This window comes from Cupressus sempervirens, chromosome 11, assembly GCF_028749045.1.
Source record: "Cupressus sempervirens isolate cs-2001-9-10 chromosome 11, ASM2874904v1, whole genome shotgun sequence".
In the NCBI taxonomy this organism is placed as follows: Eukaryota; Viridiplantae; Streptophyta; class Pinopsida; order Cupressales; family Cupressaceae; genus Cupressus; species Cupressus sempervirens.
The window spans coordinates 432,445,669-432,460,031 of NC_143128.1; positions in this window are offsets into that span (position 1 = coordinate 432,445,669).

Below are 14,363 nucleotides of genomic sequence, written 5' to 3' on the forward strand. Positions count from 1 at the left end.
TATTTGCCATCTTCTGTTGTGCAGAGATTTGCTCCAACATTAATAACATAGAAGACATCACTAGGTAAAAATCTTGTTGAGTTGAATTCAACTAGCACACTAAAAATTTTAATGGCCTCCTCTTAGGAAAAGAAAAGAAAGAAATTGATTGTTTTACATTAAAAGAATATGTTGCATAATGAATTAAAGTTTATTTCCCCAGAAATGAATGAATGCACAATTTCTTCTTCATTTATTAGGGAAATTTCTAATTTTTAATTATTGAATGTTAGATCACTAGCTGAAGAATGTCTCAACAAAATCTTTATAGTGTGTGTCTTGCTTCTCTCTAAAAAAAGTTAGTACCAATGGTATTTGATGAATTACACTATTTTATGAGCTATAAAAAAATGTCATCTAAAGTTGACAAGTGTCAAAATCTTCTTTGGGACTATTTCTAAATTTTCAACTTCAAGTCAACATGTCTTCTTGCATCTATTGCTAAATTTTCAACTTCAACTCAATTTGATTATTAATGCCCAACTCTTTAGGAAGGATTCTAAATAGGTGAAATTATTCATTATCATAGAGTAGCAGTGTGTGGGGTTTGACAAACAATTATTCGTCAACTACTATTTGTGTTGTATGTTGAGCAACAAGTTTATTCTTGTTAAAACCAAAAGTTTTTGTTTCAATATGCAGATTATTGTTACCAAATTGTTGTGTTGGGAATTTAATGCCAATATTTATTTGATTTCTTTGGAGTGCGGACCCAAATAGCATCTTTAGGGAGAACTAGACCACCCTATTTTGATATTAGGGTTTGTTCACAATGTAACTTGTTTCTATTTGTTGCACATAAAACATATGTTTGGGTGGAACATTTTCATGATTGTTTTGTTCTCAATTATTTATCTTAATGTTCTTCTACAATATTATGTACTAGAAATTCTACCTTTAAGATATGCATTTGAAGATATTGAATTAAGTGTAGTTCATGTTGATTGTACAAAAACACTATTCCATACCTATTAAAGCTTTTAATTCAAAATAATCCATACCTATAGAGGTCATTAATTCAAAAATTGCAATAACTTCAATTTTTAAGAACAAGTGTCTTTTATAATCTGAAAATAAATTTGGCCATGAAATGTCAAACAAAGATAGGGTTGTATAGGGTCTATGATATTTTATGATATGTTGAGATGAAAAATATATGCTTAGATATGTATTAAAATTTTTAATTTAAGATTTTTTATATGTAAGAAACATAGTTACCATTTGTTTTTGGTGTTTTCTATGTCAAAAAGTTATAATTTTCTCCACATACAACAATATGAGTTCAAATTCTCTAGGTTTAACTATATGGGTTATTGGTGCAGAAGCACATAGGGTAAGGTCACTTAGAAGTAAATAAGGGTCTGGTAGTCTAGATAAGACATAGGGACCTAGTAGATAGAAATAAGAGTCATGAGTCATGCATGTGAAACAAGAAACATTAACGTATTCATGGGATGAGAAAATTAAGTGCAATGTTGCATTTGTTGTCATTTTAGGAGGAAAGTGAAAAAAAAAAATTTAGAGGGCTAAATAGGTGAAGAAGGGTAGGTAGATATGGGAATGGTCTAGATTTGACCTAAATACCTAGTCCTACCAAATCCAAGTTGTAAAAATGCAAAAATTGTCAATTTTACAAAAGTGCAACTTTTCTTGTCAAAAGTTGCCAAATTGGTTAGAAGTTACTAAGAGGTTACCAACAAGAAAAGGTTGGTTGATTTAGTTTTGAAATGGGCATGTAAGGCCTTCTGAAGCATTTTTTTATGATTCAAAATTTTGTGATTGTACGACACCTTACAAGAGATCAACATTTTAATGGCAGATGGAATGACAATCTAAGTTTTAGTATTGTTACTCAATTTCAATCAGTGTTTTTGGTTGTAGTATAGTTACTATCTTATTTCTACTAAGTTTTTATTTTGATTAGAAATTTTTTTCAATCTATTTTGGGTTCCAAATAAATGATTTTCTAAATAGACTACTTGCTAGCTTGTACTGAGCAGTCTGGGAAAAATGGTGTCTAATAGCATTCCCCATGGTTGAAACCTAATGAAACCTTGAGGAATGCTAGTAGACATGATGTATGTTATGTGGGAAAAATCATGGAGAAAAAAATGGAGGGCCAAGCCAATTCCTTGGAAGCCCTAGGTGAGACCTTGAGGTACTAAGCTAGAAATTGAGCAAAGGAAAGTGATATACTTGCAAGGGTAGAGCTATTTGGGTTGAATGGGTGTTATGACTTAGTAAAGAATTTAATGGAGTTAGTACATGTGGAAGGGAAAGTCTCTAATATCCCTAGGAAAGGAGTAAAAATGTTCTTACTATTGACATTCTAGAGTTTTTTTGGAGTCTCTTTAAGGAAAATTTTGCACAAATCCCAATTTAGTCCATTAGGAGGGATAGTTAAGGGCTACTTGGCCAAATTTGAATTTGAGTGAATTTAAGGGGATCGTATAGAAGCCAAATATTTTGATTATGGGAAAAGGTGGAAAATAATTCTATTACACCCTAGGAAGAGCCTTCAACCCTTGCAAGAATAGGTTACTTAGTAGGGAGAACTAGAATGAAGTTCCAACCAAGTTCATGAGAAACCCTGAATAGGTAGGATAGGATAAGGTAAAAGTCATTCCTATTGGATTAGGGATTACTTGTGTAGAAGGGGATAACTTGGAGTGCTTTGGAGAAACCCCTATAGGATCCACCATGGTGACAATAACATAGTTTTCTAAGAAGGTTCAAGAGCAGGATGAGGAGAATGTAGAGTTGAAGGCTAAGATAACAACCTTGGAGAATACACTTGAGAGAGAAGCTCTCAAGATTGAAGTAGGAGGAACATAGAAAGAACAAGAAATAATGTCTAATGTAGAGGTTATGAAGAGGAGACACTCACACCTAATCCTAAAATAGAAGAGGAACCTTTTCTTAGGGTCATCAAAGCATTGAAACAAAATCCATTAGATGGAATACAATGTTTTTGTGGAAATTTGGATAAATACCATGTATTGGAGTGTTTGGAAGGCATGGAGAACTAATTTTAAAGTGAGAATTTGATAGAAGCACAAAAGGTAAATGTGTAAAGGCAAGAATGAGAGGAGCAACTCTCACATGGTGGAAGTTTGTTCAAGATGAAAGAGTAAAATAGGGTATGAAGCCCTATGCAAATTGGAAGAGTACGGTGATCCAAATACATCAAACCTACCTTATAGAAGACTTTAAAGTGTAGATGCATAATAAGAGGTAGAATCTTAGGCAAAGAGATAATGATGTGGCAAGCTATACTAAAGAATTCCAAAAGTTATGCCTTAGATCCAAGGTGCAAGGAGATGAAAGCATCAAGGTGGAAAGGTATGTCAATGGCTTAAGGTAGAATATTCAAGAGGAGATTCAATTATGGACTCCTAACATAGTGCAAAAGTGCTATTAGTTAGCACTTAAGGTTGAGGAAAAGCAAAAGAAGAAGCAAGACTTCAGTAATAAGAGTAGAGGTAAAGGAAAAGAACAAAGTAACTAAAGAGGGAACTTTGGTGGTGGAAGAGGCCAAGCAACTAGACCCCAAGGGGATAGTTAACCAAATTAAGCAAGTGATTCAAATAGTCCAAGAGGAGGATTCAACCAAAGAGGCAGAGATAGTAATAATTTTAAGGGCAAAGGTAACAATCAAAGTATGGGACCTTCATACTTTTCCACCATGAAGTGGTACACCTGAAATCAATTGGGACATCCCTCTTATAGGTTTCCAAAGAAGGCTTCATTAGGAGAAAGGAAGGTGGTTTATTCTCAAGAGGATGGTAGAGGTAAGAAAGTAGTAGATCTCTCATTGGATTCAGAAGGAGAAAATCTAATGTTTAGGAGGACACTCATCAAGGAGCCCATGAAGGAGGAGCAAAGTCAAAGGAGAGCCCTATTTAGGATCAAATGCAAGGTACAAAATGAGGTATGTAAGGTTATCATTGAATCTATTTCTACTAATAACATATTTGTAGAAGAGGTAGTAGATAAGTTGAAACTTAAAAAAATTCCATGGCTAAATAAGGGTCAGCATGTAGAGGTAAAATGGTGTAGACTTTTAATATTGGAAGGTATAATGACATAGTGCTCTATGATATATTTCCCATGGATGCATGTCATCTCCTTTTAGGGAGACCATGGAAATATGACAAGGAGGCACAATATGATGGAAGGAAGAATATATACAAATTTTAAAAAGGTGAAGAGTCCTACACTATACAATCTTTGTTGGAAGGGGAGAGCAACACAATGATGGAACTTAATGGACTAATGGTAGGGGAGAAGGAGTTCCTTAACACCATGAAGGAAGGTGAGGGCATAGGGTAGGGAAGTGCAAGAACTATTGAATCAGTTTGATGACATTGTAAGTGATGGAAAGCACACCTTGCCACCTAAGAGATTTATCACCCATTAGATAGAATTCATCCTTGGAGAAGCATTTCTTAATAAGGTATCTTTTAAAATGACACCTAGTCAACATGAGGAGATAGCCAAGAAAGTGTAGGAGTTGTTGGACCATGGCCTGATAAGGAAAAGTGTAAGCCCATGTGCAATACCATCTTGGTGCCAAAGAAAGGGGTACTTGGAGGATGTGTATAGATTCAAGAGAAATCAACAAGATAACCATTAGGTATAGATTCTCAATCCCATTAATTGAAGACTTGCTCAACTATTTGGGGAATGCCAAGTACTTCACCAAAATTGACTTGAAGAGTGGGTATTATAAAATAAGGATTAACAAGGGAGATGAGTTAAAGACAACTTTTAAAAATATTGAAGGTTTGTATGAGTGGCTATTGATGCCCTTTAGTTTGTCAAATGCCCCCTCCACATTCATAAGGCTTATGAATGAAGTGTTTTCTAATTACTAGGGTAAGTTTGTTGTAATTTACCTTAATGATATCTTATTTTTTAGTGGTACAAAGGAAGAACATGTAAGGCATTTAAGTCTAGTTTTGAAAAGGTTATCTACTTGGATTTTTTCATCTCATAGGGGAAACTCAAGATGGATCATAGCAACATGGAGGCTATACTTAGTTGGCCAACACCTAAGTTTGCATTAGAGATAAGGAGCTTCCATGGCTTAGCATAGTTTTATAGGAAGTTAATTAAACATTTTAGCCATATTTGTGCACCATTACTAGAGACTATACAAGGTGGGATTAGAGCCAAGTTTAAATGGACTGATGAAGCCACTAGGAACTTTGAGGAGTTGAAACATCAAATAGTCATCACCCAACCCATTTTTGTCCTACCTAGTTAAGAGAAGTTATTCATTGTTGAGTGTGATTCCAGTAACCTTGCCATTGGAGCAATACTTAGCTAGGAGGGTAAGCTAGTTGCCTTTCATAGTGAAAATTTGAATGAAGCCAAGAGGAAATATTCTTCTTATGACCTTGAGTTGTATGCCTTGGTCCAAGCCTTGAGGAAATGGAGGCATTATCTATTGCCTAAGGAATTTGTGGTGTATTATGATAATTACACCTTAAGATTTCTTGATTCCCAATAAAAGTTAAGCCACAAACACATGAATTCAATGGATTACATTCAAGCATATATACCTTCACCATAAAACATAAAAAATGCATTGCAAATAGGGTTTCAAATGCAGTTAGCCGTAGGTTGTTGACTATATAAGAAGTGCATATTAGGAGTGTGGGGATTGAGAAATACAAAGAGATGTATCCTAATGATCTAGACATTGTTTAACCTTATAAGGTGTGCATGTATTATGCTAAAAATTATCAACATGAATACTTTGAAAAAAGAAACATTAATGTATGCATGGGAAGAGCAAATTAAGTGCAATGTTGCATCTGTTGTCATTTTTAGAGGAAAGTGCAAAATATTATTTTGGAGGGCTAAATATGTGAAGAAGGGTAGGTAGATATGGGAATGGTATATATTTTACCTAAATACCTCCCATAGATGTTTTTGAGTCCTACTAAGTGCAAGTTGTAAAAATGCAAAAATTGTCAATTTTGCAAAAGTGCAAGTTTTCTTGTCAAAAGATGCCAAATTGGTTAGAAGTTATCATAAGGTTACCAATGAGAGAATTTTGGTTGAGTTATATTTGGAATTCATATTTAAGGCCTTCTAAAGAATTTTTGTATAGTTTAGAAGTTTGTGATTGTATGACACCTTACAGGAGATCAACATTTTAATGGAAGATGGAGTGATAGTTTAAGTTTTAGTATTGTTACTTGATTTGAATCAGTGTTTTTGGTTGTAGTATAGTTACTATCTTAATTATACTAAGCTTTTTATTTTTTCTATAAGTTTTTTTCAATCCATTTTGGGTTCCAAATAAATGATTTTCTAACCAAATTGCTTGCTAGCTTGTACTGAGCAATTTGGGAAAAATGGTGTCTACCTACATTCCCCATGGTTGAAACCTCATGAAACCTCAATGAATTCTATTATATATCCTATATGTTATTTGGGAAAAATCATGGAGTCAAAAATGAAGGGCCAAGCCAATTCCTTGGAAGCCCTAGGTGAGACCTTGAGGTACTTGACTAGAAATTAAGCCAAGGAAAGTGATATACTTGCAAGGGAAAAGCTATTTGGGATGAATGGGTGTTAGGACCTAGTAAATAATTTAATAGAGTCACTACATATGGAAGGGAAAGTCTCCAAGATCTCTAGGAAAGGAGTAAGAGTGCTCTTAATGTTGACTAGTCTAAAAGGCAACTAAACCCTAGCAAACACTTAAAAATAGGGTTAGGACATTAGGTAGGAGTTGAATACATGAAACCTCAAGAATCCTTAGGGCCTTGAAAAATGGTATCAACATCTAGAGTTTTTTTGGAGAATCTTTAAGGAATATTTTGCACAAATACCATTTTAGTCCATTAGGAGGGCTAATTAAGGGCTACTTGGCCTAATAGAGGATTTGAGTGAATTTGAGGGGATTGTATAGAATAAAAATGTTTTGATTGTGGTAAATGGTTGCAAATAAGTCTATTGCACCTTATGAAGAGCCTCCAACCCTTGCAAGAATAGTTTACTCAGTAGGGAGGCCTAGAATGAAGTTCCAAGTTCATGAACAAGCTTTAATAGGTAGGATAGGATAAGGGAAAAGTTATTCCTAGTGGATTAGGGATTACTGGTGTATAAGGGGATAACTAGGAGTGCTTTTATCCACTATCTAAATTACCCCTAAATTTATTATTCATATGTGCTCTACTTTTGATGATCTTTTGGAAGGAATGTATAAAAATCATATTCAAGAGCTTTCTCAAAAGAACTACTTCAATCTATTATCCTATTCTTGTATCAAAGAGGGACCTAACCATTAAACTAAGTTCAAAGCTACTATCAAATTCAATGGAGAAGTCTTTGAGAGGCCAAATGATTGCAACACTTCAAGGTAGGTTGAGCATGCAACTATAGAGGTGGCTCTTAGTACTCTCTCTAAAAGAGGTCCTTCTTTGTCTTTGCCTACAATAATCCTCGTATGGAAATAAATTATTGTGAAGTGCATTTTCCATTTTTTTACTATTTTTTCTCAAAATAAGCTACAACACAATTTAGGTCTAGTTCACTCAAGAATACACAAAATGTATTTGTTTCTACATGGATTCTTTATTGAGATCTTAAGATGTGGATTAAATAGGATGAGACTAGTTAAGAAGGAAAAAAATAGAAAACACATGGATATTTTCCAAATTGAGTTATTGTTGGTATGTCAATTTACTTGCTAAGCCACGTCCCATTCTTCTTTCACTTAAAAGAAATGCTAAAAAAATGGACTTATAGGTATGTGTCAACTTGTTGGACATATTTGTTTCCATCCTCCTATCATGTTTTTGGTTTTGAATGTGCTCTTTCTAGCATCAACTGACTACGGTTTTACATATTTTCAATTGCTCAATGCAAATTTTGTTGTTGAATATTTTCATGCAAGGTTCATTGAATTGTGCAAATCTTCTGACTATTCATAGAAAACAAGTGCATCATGTGGATGTGCCTTCTAATGTTGCTTGAATGGTATTTGTATTTTTTTTAGTTTTGGGGTTCCATTGACTTGTTTACTTCCCTAACTCTTATGTATTTTCTTATAACCAACCATATAGATATAGGTCAATATAAGAGAAAATCATACAAAAAAACAAGGAAACTTGTGATTTATAAATAAGTGGCAAAAGGAGTGGAGGTTGCAATGTAGTTATAAATTTTCTTCATCAGCAGCACAACATTAAAGCACTTAGGATGCATGAGATGAAACATGTGTTATAGAATTTCAATCACACCATGTATGAATATATTAATATACTTTATCTACTTGAACATGGCACCTGAATTGGCTTCAATTAAATCTTGTCTTATGCTTTTACACTTGGTGCTTGCATATTCATTTCATATACAGTCTTTATTGTAAATAATCTCTAGTATATTCCTACATAACGTTTACTTCCATATTAAACTTTCTTTTCTAATTATTTTATTCTCAATCTAAATTACCATTCACACATGGTAGCAAAAAACATTTCAGCTCCTTAGCTTGAAACAAGCCAACCAGAAGATTCTGCTAGCCATGCCCCTAATCTAAGACAACTAGTTCTTGCCTAGAGATAGTAAAATATTGATTTCATCACATTTTAGAATGGCTAAAGGAAATTATAATGTGAGAAATATTGTGTTGGTTGCCTTGTTTTCAGTTTTTTACCTATGATTTGAGCAAAAATATGTTGCTTCAGTTGTCCATAGCTAGTGAATAGTATGCTCATCTCAAGTTCATTACCTATGATTTAAGAAATGATATGTTTCTTCAATTATCCACAACCAATGAATCATATGCTCACATTTATCTAGATCTCCTACATGAACTTTGACAACACCGATACTGTTCAAATAGTTGTATGTCCTAAAATAAACTTTTCCAATATGTAAGTCCAAGTGATTTACATAAATTAACAAGTAGGCACTACCATCAAATAGAATATGCTCAAATTAATGACAATTAACATTTTCTTTCAAATATTTCGCATTGTATGGATTTAATTATAGATCATAATTTTATGTCCATTTAATAAGTAAACTTGTGCAAGTCAAATCTTTCCTTGATTTTTAATAGATTAAAAAATTTGTGAACTTGCTACCCTATAACATTCTAAATAAAGATGAATCTAAAAACAATGATATCTGTGGAAATAAGCAGAAATATTCAAACACATCCCTTATTCAATATCCATATTTGGCCAATAGAATCATGTTTTTTTCATGTTATTAAAATTCTTAGTTTGACATTACTTAACTCCAATTCAAATGTCAAGACAATCAAATCTCTCAAGATATACTCATGTGTTCATACAGTTTAAGAAAAATATCCTTTTCTTTGTTCTTCAATTATACAATCTATCTTTTTCTTTGTTTCATTTCCTTTGGCATTATTTATTTATTTCTCAACAACTATTCTTGAGGCAATGAATCTATTATTTATTATCATTATTTGTCACTCTCTTAAGGACAATGAACATTACAATTTTCTTTTCCTCTCTTAACACTTCATGCTACTATGTGGGATGCTTAAAAAGACCCATTTCCATATATATATATACCCAAAATAATTATTTAAACAATGAGGCTATGGTTTTATTTTTATATGATTTTATTGCATGTCTTTCCCTCGTACAAATCTATTGCAGTTGTTGGTTGGAATTTAAACCCACACTTCCCATTTTTTGAGATTGTGCAACCATTTTCTTGCATCTTGTGCATTACTCTTTTTTTTAAATATTCCAAATTGTTATTTTTAAACCTATTAAACATCAAATTCTTCTAAAGATGTTGCATGTTGTTTACAACTTGACAAAACTGCACCCTGTGCGAGTTCTTCCTAAGAATGGGTTAGCTTTCTGGACATTTTCCAACATCCACAATTTTAGAAATAAGGAAAACTTTCTTCCATCAATTGATAGAGTAAATCATTTGTTTTTCTTCTCATCATGTATATGGAAGAGCATTAATCTATGAATAATAGAAGGACCAACCATTCAATAGGGAATCATCAATGTTAATTTCAATTGCTTCCATATTTACTCTGTAAAAAATTGGTACACTTTGACATACCCATTGCACCTTTGGTGCGATCGCTAGTTATATTATTTGTTATCTTAGTAACGTATTAAATTAATACATGTTGGAAATATAAGAGGAGTAACTAAGAGGGGAGGGATGAATTAGTTACCACAAAAACAAATCCAAGATCCCTAAGATGTCAATATAATTCAAAACCAAAATTATACTGAAGCTGAAATACTATTGTGACTCGGTTAACCCAAGAACACTCATTTTACACTAAGAATTACTCTCACTTGGTAAAAACTAAAATAATCACTTTCTAAAATGTTTAGTGTGTTTAACCTTAATTAACCTAGTTGTGGAATCATAAAGCAAATAACATGAACACAAGAGATGCCAAGATTTAATGTGGAAACCCAATTTGAGAAACCTAGCAATTGCAACTAGTTACTATTGTTCACTCTTTTGAAATGAGCCTTGTTAGGAGCCAACCCTATTAAAGGTTACAAAACACATTTTTAGTTGTGACCCTATTAAAGGATTTAGTTCACCCTATCAGGAGTGGCCTTGTTTCTTTAGATACTTCAATCTAGAAATGCCACCTTGTTAAAGGATTTAGCAAATAGCTATTAGGCTAATTGCATTAAGAGATTTGATTCACTACTACAATTATTAGAGAGTAACAATGACTTGACCTGATTTTTGATGTAAATATCTTTACTAATTTTGGATCTCTATTCTAGCTTGAATACTTGATCCTCCTTGATCAGAATGTCCTTTGCAACTCGATCAACTTGGATACTCTGATATCCTTCTAATTCACATTCTTGATTTATCTTTTCACTCCCATGCTTCTTTTCAATTCAATCCTCAACTTGACCTTATATTTATATGATTTACCTTGTTTAAATACACTTTCAAACAAATAATATTCATCCCATGAGTTGGCTAGAACTAACTAACAAAACTGTCAGATCTAATATATTGATTGATGTAGGAAAACCCTTTGTTAGCCGACCCAACTTGGTCAACACTAACTCTAAAATGACTTTCTTTCATAATTCCTCTAGTAACCGAGTGACCTTGATTAACACAATTTCCATGCCAAATTCCTTTGGTAATCAAGTGAACTTGATTAACACTGGTTATGTGTTGTCTTCTTTGGAATGCTCGACATACACAAGAAACTTCCTTCAATGCTCGAGTGAGCTCGATTGATACTGATTGCTCAGTAAAAGACTTGAATTTTGATTAACATCAAAGACATAAATGGCAAATGGGAAAAGGAATAATTGTTTTCAACAATCTCCTGTCATTATACAAAGAATTTTTTAGAGAAAAATAAAATTAAGGATAATATCCTTAGTTTCATCCTAGTTCTCATCCATGAGAACTCCCTCTATCAATGTGAACTCCCTTTGAAATCAATCTCTCTATTTTCTTTGATTTCTATGACTATAATTTCTATCTCTGACAACAAACTCTCCTCTTAACATTTGACTCAAAAATTTTGATTTCTGATATGACAAATTGTCCCTCTTGATACAAAAATTTCTCTTATATGAAAAATTTCCCTCTTTGACATCTCATGCCAAAGAAAACAATCAATGTATTTTCCATGTACTTGATGTACTGATTCATATGCAATCTACTCTATCAATACTTCATCAACTTGTCTGATCTCAAAGTTTTTGGTTGATGCATCATTTCATGATTCTTTTTATTGCCATCATATGATTTTCTTTAGGATTAGTAGAGAATTTGGACACCATACCAACTGTGAATGCAATATCATGTTTTGTGTGCACTACATACTAAAGTTTTCCAATCATTGATCTGTATGTAGTTTGGTTTACCTCCTTGTTATCATCAATTTTGAAAAGCTTATGTCTAGTAGACATAGGTGTTCCAACTAGTCTAGAATCCTTGATTTCAAATTTCTTCAATATCTCCTTGATGTATATTGATTGAGTAATGTAGATACCATCCTTAATCTATTAAATTTGCAAGCCAAAAAAAATTTAATCTCTCCAAACATTTACATTTCAAATTCTTTACTCATTTTCACAAAATTATTTTACACAAGTCATCATTTTCAATAAATAATATATCATCCACAAATATTTCTACCAACACTATCTTCTTATCTAGTCTTTCTTTGATGTATAGGCTTCTATTATCATTAGTCCTTTGAAAACCAATATTTATGAGATAATTATGTAATCTTTCATACCATGCTCTTGGAGCTTGTTTGAGACCATACAAGGCTTTGTGTAGTCTGCAAACCATGTCCCTTTTTCTAGGATCAATGAAACTTTTTGGTTGCTCAATGTAGACTTTCTCTTCTAAGATTCCATTCAAGAATATTGATTTCACATCCATCTAATATAATTTGAATCCTTTGTGTGTGACATATGCAAGCAGTGTTTTGATACCTTCTAGTCTAGCAACATGAGACAAAGTCTCTCCATAATCAAGACCTTCTTCTTGAGCATAACCCTTACATACTAACCTTGCTTTTTTTCTTGTAACTTCTCCATTCTCATTCAACTTTATTTTGAATAACCATTTTTTGTCAATTACATTCTTGTCCTTGAGTCTAGGAGAAAGAGTCCAAGTTTTGTTCATTTCAATTTGATCAATCTCTTCATTCATTTCCTCAATCCAACTTTCATTTTCTAATGCATCTTTAATAGTTCTAGGTTCAAACTCAATAAGAAAACATGTACCTTTTAATTTTTTCCTTGTCATTATGCCTGCTAACTGATCTCCAATGATTTTCTCAGGTGCATGATGCCTTCTGACATATCCAACAAGTCTAGGCTTCTTCTTTCTAATTTCACTTGGTTCACCATGATCTTTTGAATCATGCTCAAGTCTCACTATCTGTGACTTAGGTCCTTTAGATAACTCAATTTGCACTGGCTGAAATTTGGGTCCTTCTGATTGAGACTCGAGTCCTTTAGACTATGACTCAAGTTGCATTGGCTATAACTTGGGTTGAACTGGGGATTTTACTACCTATTTGTTTGAACTTCAGGTAAAGTTTATGGAGTTTTTAGGTTCTTTTTTGCTTTTTTCTTCATACTCTTCTACAAATTCATCAATCACATATGCACTTTCTATAACTTTGTTAGTAGATAGATTCAAACATTTGTATGCTTCGCTCTTATTGGAGTACCTTAGGAATATGCCTTGATCATTTTTCACATCAAATCTTCTTTTTATTTACTCCTTCAAGATATAACATTTGCTTCCAAATACTTTGAAATAACAAACATTAGGTTTATAGCCATACTATCCATAAGGTGTTTGATCTAAGTCCTTCAACTGAACTCAGTTCAAGGTACAAACTATAGTACTGATTGTTTCCTTCCAATATTTGATAGCAACATTCTTTTCTATCATTAGTGTCCTTGCACAATCCATAAATTTTCTATTCCTTCTCTCTACTATGCCATTTTGCTGACATGTATGAGGTGTAGATACTTGTCTTTTGGTTCATCTTTCATTGTAGAATTCATTGAATTCATTTGAGATGAATTCACCTCCTCTATCTAACCTTAAACTTTTTAGTTTCTTTCCTATTTCTTTCTCTCCGCTAGTCAGATACTATTTGAACTTTTGAAAAGCTTCTAATTTATCCTTTAAATACATAATTGTCATCATCCTAGAATAATCATTAAAAAACAAAATAAAGTACTTATCTCCACTATAGCTTTATATGACAATAGGTCCATAAAGGTTTGTATTAACTAGCTCTAGGACTTCTTCAAAATGATAATTCTTTCTTTTGAAACTTGTCTTTCTCATCTTTCCAATTTGAAAATTTTTGCACATGATCATATTAGGTTTCTTTAGGCTTGGAATGCCTCTAACCATTTTATTCTTTCTTATGTTGTCCAGGTTATCAAAATTCACATGAAGATTACCTCTTTTTTTATTGTCAATCCCAACTATATTTCCTTTTCCATCCAGTAGCTCGGCTTTCCTATTCATGAATTCTACCTTGAATCCAATCTTATTCAATTGTGCCACACTAATTAGATTATGTTTTATTCCTTCAACCTAATAAGCATTTTCACATATGAGTTCATTGGTTAGTGAAATACAACCTTTTTTCCTTTCACATAACAAGGTTCATTAGTTCTAAATCTAACACTTCCACCATCATACTGTTCCAAGTGCTCAAATTTAGATTAATCACAAATCATGTGTGAGAACAACCACTATCAATGATCTATGTATCATTTTTACTAACATGAGAAATGAGGGCCATTTCATCATTCTCA